This window comes from Pogona vitticeps, chromosome 1 (genome assembly GCF_051106095.1).
Source record: "Pogona vitticeps strain Pit_001003342236 chromosome 1, PviZW2.1, whole genome shotgun sequence".
In the NCBI taxonomy this organism is placed as follows: Eukaryota; Metazoa; Chordata; class Lepidosauria; order Squamata; family Agamidae; genus Pogona; species Pogona vitticeps.
In genome coordinates, this window is record NC_135783.1 from 83,379,344 (window position 1) to 83,388,612 (window position 9,269).

General features: G+C 41.5%; 1 long non-coding RNA gene across 1 annotated transcript; it reads right to left on the reverse strand.

The window, feature by feature from the left end:
- Positions 1-3,032: 3,032 nt before the first annotated feature.
- LOC144585969 (uncharacterized) lies at positions 3,033-9,030 on the reverse strand. Its single transcript, XR_013540621.1, has 2 exons — positions 7,496-9,030; positions 3,033-6,251 (listed from the first exon to the last, which is right to left on the reverse strand). It is a non-coding gene; the product is annotated as an uncharacterized LOC144585969 (long non-coding RNA).
- Positions 9,031-9,269: the final 239 nt, after the last annotated feature.

The window sequence follows — 9,269 nt, forward strand, 5'->3', positions numbered from 1 at the left end:
AAGACTATTGTATCAGAAGTTGGCAGAAAATCTAGGGAATATTCTGAAGAACAGGGAGGACCACATCCTTCTTTATACAGTATTATGCAATCTCCTGACCATGAACTATGCAGGCAGAGTGTCCTTTAGGGATGATTCCACATTAAGTGGCAGCATTTGCAAGCAGCATCCAGGAGAAGATAAGTAGATTTCCTGCTACTAATGAGTAAAAGCCCTGGTAGTTCATTTTAAATGCAGATCAAAAAACAGAAGAACATCTGAAAGCCTTCTCTCCCTCCCTGCCACACACAAAAACTCCAAAATTGAATCCGTTGTATTCTTCCTAACCCCCTAAGGAACATTCTGTCAAAGTCAAGTTCTAAATCACAAACAACTACGTCACCAAACAATCTCCTCACACAGGACATCTGTGCAAAAAGACTACCACTATATGCAACAGTTGGCTGTCTGCTTAGCTTTCTTGATTGGCAGCTAAACTGTCCACTTTGTCCTGACTGCCTAACTTATAGAGTTATACTTAACCAACAACAGCACTTCACTACAGTGAGTTGCACAATTAAAGTTATGCACACATTAATCACCAGCAGGAATCTGGTCATTGTTTTAAATGCCTTAGTCAACGTGAGGGTTTCATGTTTATGCTGAAGCAATCGTAATGTTAGCACTAGATCCACTTCCATGGGTCGGGTACCATAGCTGGACTGCCATCGCTAAAAGGATTCTTTGCATTGTTGACACCTGATACACCTGGATTGACCAACTGAAAAAGAGAAGGACAGTTAGTTGTGCAGAGGGAGAATTTTCTGCAGGTGTGGCTTGCCTGAAAGGCCATTGAAATATCTGCTTCTAAGCAAGTATTACTGGTAAAGAGACCCTCTCCTCTTTTTCATTTGATCACCATAACTGTTCTATGATACTTGGAGAACAGCCATCCATTGAAGTTCTTATGTCATGGACAGGCTGATGCAGAAAGACATGCTCCTGCAAATATTTGTGTCCTAAGAAGTCTCCCATGCTGATAAGAACCAAATCTCAGGGTGGCTAACTCAGTTGTTTTCATTATTTATTAAAGAAAACCAAAGTGGCAGAATGGGGTCCAAATATACTACAATGGCCCCCATACCAAGCAGTCTGCATCGTACAATGTTACAACCCTCCATTAATGAAAAGGTCTCCATTTTTCAAAGGGATTGTGTACCCCATAGCTCTGTGAAGAAACACACTGCTCCCATATATACTCCTATACTAAGGTGCACAAGATTGGATTGGCTGAGCAAGTTTCCCACAAAGGGATCAGCACAGTGTGTAGAAATCCCTTGGAAATGGCCATTGGGACACAATCGGCTGAAGAAATAGGTTCCTGTTTTATTATCCTGTATTGAGGCCCACAATATTTTCCATAGATTATCTTCAGAAACAAGCCTGAACTAGCACACATTAGTTCGGAATGCTGTAATTGAATTAAATGCTTAATCAAGCAGCTGCACTTTTCAAAATGTGCCTCCAAGGTCTTTGTCATTATCGCCTCAGACAACAGAAAGAGGAATGATAAGCATATGGTCCAGTGAGGAATCTCCAGGATGACAGAACAAGCCAAATGAAAGTGTAGCTAAGGACAAACACCGCCTTCACTCAGCTGCAAACTATTGCCGAGCTATTGCTTTGTGTATGGTGCATAGTGCCATTCATTATGACTGTTGCTATTACATGGCAAGGGGCTTGCCAAAGACCAGCTTGCCTCTGCTTGTTTATCAGGTGTTTAATTGGCCAAAGTTTGGCATGGCATAAACGCAAGGACCTGCTAAATTGTGTTAAAGGGGTGACTACGAGTTCTGGTTCTAAATTTGGCAACCCTACATGAAAACCATAAAATTACAGTGGTGCCTCGCTTAACGAGTGCACCGTTTAACGAAAAATCCGTATAGCGATCCCTTTTTGGGGATCGCTATACGGATCAGCCCCAATCGCCGCACTCGCTTTGCGACGATTGGGGCTCCGGTGGCCATTTTGGAGCCGCCGAACAGCTGATCGGCGGCTCCAAAATGGCTGCCGCATGACCCGAAATGGCCCCTATCAGCGTTTTCGCGCCCTCCCCTTGCTTACGGAGGTCGCGAAAACGCTGCGGGGGGGGCATTTCGGGTCATCCGCGGCCATTTTGGAGCCGCCGATCAGCTGTTCGGTGGCTCCAAAATGGCCGCCGGAGCCCCAATCGTCGCAAAGCGAGTGGCCACCGGACGCGAAAACATCGCTGGAGGGGTAAGTTTGCACACTTATTGGAACGCATTAAACTAAGTTTAATGCGTTCCAATAGGTTTTACTTACCCGCACAGCGATGTTTTCGTATAGCGAAGGTTAATCCGGAACGGATTAACCTCGCTATACGGGGCACCACTGTAATTATTATCAGTTCTTTTTGCATCAAAAGGTTTCCAGAGTTTGGAATGTTTCTAAACTTTTTTTAAAAGATTCTCTTCAATTGATTTCATGGGATTTAAGCTCCTCTGTTTTGACCTTACTTGTAGGTCAGATTTTACTGAGATTTGCATCCATATGTAGCCAGTGATGCTTATGCTACTCATGTCTTCCTTGAGTCTCAGCTGATTTCAATGAGCCTACTCTAAGTCTGTGTATATCTGATACCCACTGACAAAGCACCATCGATTTCTGCTGCTGGGCCAACATAATTGCCTCTGCCATTCTGTCCACAATACTTCACTCGTATGATCAATTGTCCCAATCCATTTCACATACTTGCTAGTGTAGCAGAGCATCAGACTGAGCCAGAAAGAGCTCCCACCCATAATAAAGCAAGTTGACTTTGCATCATTGAAATAGATGGGAAAGCAGAGCCAGAGGGCTATATTTTTCAAATACCATGCACCACAAAATGTGCAGCCACAGAACAGAGCTCACAACAGGTGCAAGTGTTTAGGTTTACAGCAGTGATCAAACTGCAGCTGTTAATCTGTGTCTGCAATACAGCTGTATACTTGGGAGGGTGCAAGCTGTACCCTCAGAAAGAGATGGCACCCTTTAAAAAATGTGACTGTTCATAATCAAATGGAGCCTATATATAAAATTGGTATTTGGAATAGCTACCCAGAAATCTAACAAGAACAGATGCACTCCGAGGATTATTTTCATATCCCTCTGTCACTTCCTGGCACAAATATCTTGTTTGACACATACTCGGCATCCATACAAGTCCTACTGTTGAGTATTGGAGATACACAAATTGCTGTTTCCTTGGACTCGGGTCTATCTGCAGAGGCCAGCATTAAAGCCCATGTGCTCATTAGACAATGCAGAGTATGTTTATTTTGCTTTGGTTCCAGCATTCTCAACAAGTCTCTGTTATGTACTGAGGTGGAGGAAGAGGCAGTTATTTTTCTGGGTCATAGCATTTTCTCATTACTGGGGCAGAAATCTAGTCATCTCTTGGAGAATGTTTTTTCCTGCAGTTACGTGGTAATTCTTGAAAACTATGCAGTGTTCTTTAAACATAAATAAACATCTACAGTGCCTGGCTTAACATAATCCTCTGGTTCTCTCTCTCTGTCTGTCTGTCTGTCTGTCTGTCTGTCTGTCTGTCTGTCTGTCTGTCTCTCTGTCTGTCTGTCTGTCTGTCTGTCCATCCGTCCATCCTTATAGAAAGGTCTTTGGTGAATTGTGATGAGGCGATGTCTAGAAATAGGCTTCTAGCCTGAGGTCACAGGAAAAAAGTGTCAGCAACAGTTCCAGAAAAATAAAAATGCTGCAGTGGATTCCCTTCTGCCCACCTCGTGCTGGCACAAATTTCACCCCTATCACTGTGCCTACTGTCACCCTATGCAGCCGTACAGAAGGCCAAGAAAGCACAGAACTGGCTATAGACCGTTTGTCACTGTGGCTCTCTCTGCAAATGTATTTTTCTGTGTGTTTTTGATTCCTTGACTGAAGAATCCATTTTTTTTTCAGTGTAGCAAGTGATTTGAAGCTGAAGGGCAGCAAGGAACAAAAGCTAAAACTGAAATTATAAAAAATTAAATTATATTCTGCCCCATAGTGCAACACAGTACATAAACTATTAAAAAACTATTAAACATTATAATATTAAAACTGGTATCTAAAACAAGTTTAAGAATATAAAACAATATTTTTTTAACTCTAGGGGGCGGTGCTCATCCCTGTTTCCAAGCCGTAGAGCCAGCGTTTGTCCAAAGACAGTTTCGGTTGTTACGTGGTCAGCTATACACGGAACGCTGTTTACCTTCCCACCGAGGTGGTACCTATTTATCTACTCGCATTTGCATGCTTCCAAATTGCTAGGTTGGCTAGGAGCTGGGACAAAGCAACGGGAGCTCACTCCGTCACATGATCTTACGACTGCTGGTCTTCTGACCCTGCAGCACACAAAGGCTTCTGCTGTTTAGCCCACAGCGCCACCACGTCCCCTAAAGACATTAGATGGATATAAGAACAGGAACCATAGTCATGTTAAAATTAAGTAGTAAAAGCATGTCTGAAGAGAAAGGTTTTCACTTGTTACCAAAAGGACAGGAGAGAGGAGCCCAGCCCAGCCTCTTCTGCTCACTGCTGTTCACACTTTTTAAAAAACAGCTCTAACAACTGTTTTGTGTTTGGGTGAGATGTGGTTAACTGATGAAAAAAGGAGTCAGTTTCCGGGATTGTCCCTTGTGTGGTGTCACTTTGTGAAAGTTAGCGAGCAGAAGAGAGTATCCTGTAGACCTTCTTGACTGCTGCCATCAGAGTTTAAACTTGATAACAGGGGTGGGTGAGAAGAGGGTAGGATCTTATAATAAAACATCTTTTGTGCAGAGTCCCGGCACTAGCTGGAAATGGGTGCACGCTTCACAAATTTGACAAAGTCATTTGACAGCAGAATTGCCTCCTTGCCTGAAGAGATTGGAAAGTATAGTAATTCCCAGAAACATCAGCCCATGCACTAAAACATGGCACCCAATATCATCCTACTGTTATTGCTGCAAGTGAAATGCCAAGAGCCAGAGGTCTGAACTAGAGATGGATGCAAATTTTAAAAATAATCAACAAATTGGTTCAAAAATTACTAATTCATTGATTTGTATTTGTATGAATCAATGCCCCCAACACATACAAATCAATGAATTTGTAGTGATTTTTTTTATTTGTCATTTCGTTTGTCTATAAAACATCCTCCCGGGCACCTAGAGACACCAAAATTGTAGGAAAGCTTCCTCAGACTCTCCTCTACAATCCCTCTAAGGCAGATGAAGACTGTGTTTCAGATGTCCAAGTTATACACCTACAAAGAGCCCCCTCCTGGAAAAATTTCCCTAGGCATCTAGAGATACCAAAACCATAGAGAAGCTTCTACTGACTCTCCTCTACAAGATCTCCCTGTTTGGTGAAGATTTGGTTTTCCCAAACCAGCTGCTGAAGGGCACTTTCCTGGGGAGACTGATTTTGTGGGTGTTTAACTTGGACGTTTGAAACCCAAACTTCACCCAACTTGCAGGGCTTGTAGAGGAGAGTCAGGGGAAGATTCTTTGCAAATTTGGTACTGCTAGATGTTTGAAGAGATATTTTATAGCATTTTAATTAAAAATTAATTGACAAATTGATTCATCAGTTCATCAGGAAAAAAACATTAATTCATAATTCATGATTTGTCAGCCTTGACAAATCATGAATCAAAACAAATTACTAATTTTTACAAATTACTAATTACTAAATTACTGATTACAAATTCTAATTTGTGCCCATTTCTAGTCTGAATTAACATTGTCAGGTGTCAGGGCAAAGTCTCAAGTGATTGTTACGGTTCTCCAGGTCCTCAGGCAGGAAGGCAAATCTGGATGGGTGGGGAATGTGTGTGTTCCACCTCTGGGACATTACAGGGACTTACTCTAAGGTCTCAGATTTGGCTTGGAAATGTTGCTATCAAAGCTTGGAGACCAACCTGCAAATTTACAGCACAATGCCATGAATGTCTAATTGGGACCAATCTCCATTGGGTTCAGTGGGACTTTCCTCCAGGCAAGGTCTATAGAGCTGTAACCATCCCCCCCCTTTTTTTCTGAGCAGGAATTAAGAATGGAATTCAGCATACAGACCATTACAGAACTCACTTTGTGCCTTGGCTGGTTATTGCAAAGCAAGCCTCAGGTTATCAAATCAGCAGTTTTGCCATTCGTTTTTCAGTTTGCCTCTTGCATGTATACTTTTGCGGTCAAATCCATTAGTAAGCTGTAGCGATAAACACCTGGACTCTATCAAAAACAAAGAGAGTTTTATTCTGTAAATGCAGCTAGCCTGTTGAACATACCAAGGAAAAAGTAACTGCATAATACAGAACTTGAACAGGGATTTTTTTAATGATGTGCCAGCATAAAAAAGATCAAAGACAAAAACCAAATCAATAGCAACTGGGTACCAGCAAAAGAACTATGGTTAAATCTTAAAGTAATCAGAAACAAAGACCCAAGACAGCCAAACTTTTTGCACATTTGCCCTCTTCATTAGGCTGAACATAAGCAAGAATGTGACTTTAAAGAAATTGCAAAGATCTTTAATAACATGTGCATCTCTTTTAGACACCAGGGCACCCTAAAACAATGATCACCACTTCGTTTTTAACACCCTTGTATCCAGCACTGCTTTAGTCTGTCAGATCATATGTCGCCCCTCCTTGATTTCCCCCCCCCCCCATGATTACCTGCTGGAATTTGCCAGCTCAAATTTAACCATTTATTTGGTCTGACTCCCTCTTATCTGAAACGTCTCCTCAGAAACTGGAACAATCTGTCTGGCATCTGTTGATTGGCAGAGCAAATTTTTCCAGGTGGTACAACCAGACGCCCAGAATTACATGCCAACCCTATTTTGTCAGGAAATGTGATCAAAGCAGGGAAGCTCATATGACTAATGTTCAATGTCATGTTTAGTACCTGCAATGTATCTACATAAACAGTTTTCAATGACTACTAGTAGTGAAAAATGTTCAGGAGAAAGATACAAGTGAGAAGAAAGTTGACAGGCTGAAGCCTGAGGGGAAAGAAAAAGAGGCCCATCTGCACTTGATTTGTTCAGGATTTACAATCATGAAACTTTAACTCTGCAGATGATACATAAGATTATATGTACTTCAACCAGTTTATGCAAATAATATGCAGACTGCATAAGGCATGGGCCCAGGCAGTGTGGGTCTGGTACGCTTGAGGTTCATAAACTAATTTTACACAATTACAACATTTGGCAAACCAGTGCGGTGGTTTATTGAAACATAAATCCCATTAATCGTGAATATAAAGCATTCCAGACATGTAGTACAAATCCGCAGAAGGTAGTACAATCAAACATATGAATCCACGCTCTCTGAAACGCGCCGTCTGGAAAAAGATCCGTTGCCCCAATCCAGCGGGAGGAGCACCATCCAGAAAGACTTCACTGTTCAGTAAACAAGGAAGCACTGAAGTAAAACAAGTCATTCAAATGGAAGTTTAAAATGACTCACCGTTATCAAAAGGAAGCTACCACTGCTGCTGAAATAGACAGAGAACCTTCCCTGTCACACACAAATATATTTGCTGCTTCTAAGGTGCAATTTGATCGCACTGGAAAGGGTTGCTTTGCAGGGAGAGCTCTCCCTCAAAGCAATCCTTCTGTCCACCAGGAACAGCCCTCAAAAGTAGTAGCCCCACAGCTAGATCAAAACGCTCCTGCTTGGTCATGGAGCAGGTTAGGGCTGGTATGCATTTCTTGTATGACTTATGATTGCAGGAAAACAGATCTCACTGTGATCTATTTCTCCATGTGACCACACCCTAAGTGAGAGAAACCAGACCTTAAGGACGTCTGTTGGTAGTTACGCACATTGACCAGAAAATTATTCTTAATATTGCCAGACATACAGGAACTTGCTAAGGACTGATCTAATAAATAGCAACTGACACTGTGTGCATGTTTTAAAAACTCTTATCTCTATTTTAAGTTTCCATGTATCAGGTTGAAGAGCATTATGCTCTGAAAATATTTCTGGGATTCTCTGATAAGCCCTGACTCAAATTAAACCTTACATACCTGTTAAGGGGAGAAATTTTTTTAAGGCTATAAATGTCAGTTTAAATCACCAAGGAGAACAAATATTCCATTTGTAAAAACAGAATTATGATTTTCTGTTAAGGTAACTAATGGCCATTAGTGGATTGGGGGAGCCTAATTTGCAGCTGTTTCTTATTCGGGCTGGCTTTTTTTGTGAAACGGGGCTCCTGATATTTTCTTGCCAGTTAATATCTTGGAGAGCTCGAGGATAATTACAAATTACACAAGGGCAGAGACTGACGTTTTTCAGACATGACTGAAAGACTGTAATATTATCGTTCTGGTCATTTGCAATGCCTTAAGTACCTCATGATTAATTTATAACTTGATAAACCATTCTAATTCGCCTCCATTACTTTTCGAAAGACTGCCAGCTGAAAGACTTTCCCACTGAAGGCCAACAACTAAGTGGGGAATATTTTTTTTTCACTCAAATGTTTTGCTGCTTGGATGTTATTCCACTCTGAAATATGGTGAGGAGTGGAGAGAATATTTGCGCCAAAATAAAATCATACCAGCAATATGGCTCTGAATTTCACTTATTTTCATTCTCTTCTTCAGGAGCCCTGGTGCTTAAGCTTTACTCATTTCATGCCTCCTGAGAGAAGAGCCAGCCTGTGTAGCCTAGGGAAAGTGACAGAGTCCCAGAAGAAGAAATGAGTAAACCACTTCTGAGTACTTTGTACCCAGGAAAACTTGGCAAGTGTTGCCATAAATTTGAAATGATTTAACTGCACATAATTAATTATTAGCAGTTTAGGACCCATCCAGACAGGTGAAAAAAGCAGGCCATTTTGCCCTTGTTACCGTCACCACTAGGGGTGTTTTGTGGAAATTATCACTTTCCAAATCCATAACCAGTATTTCTTTTCTTCCAGAATGGAATGGTACAGAACAACATTGCCTCATGACACCACACAACCTCCATCCCCTCCTCTGCTCTAGTCTCAGCCCTTTTCATCCAACCATGTCTATGCCTCTTTCTCCTCAAAACAAGCTCAGTTGTGTTAGGAGATCGAGTCATGTACCAATTCTTGAAGCACTTTTTAAAAAAGTCCACAGTGAGTCTAGCACAAATTTGGCTGAAACAGTAAAGTTCAGACAGCAAGAGGGGTGGTAAATATTCAACATTCATATAACTCCACTCAAAAGAAGTGCAAATATAAAACAATCAGAAATCTGGTAGA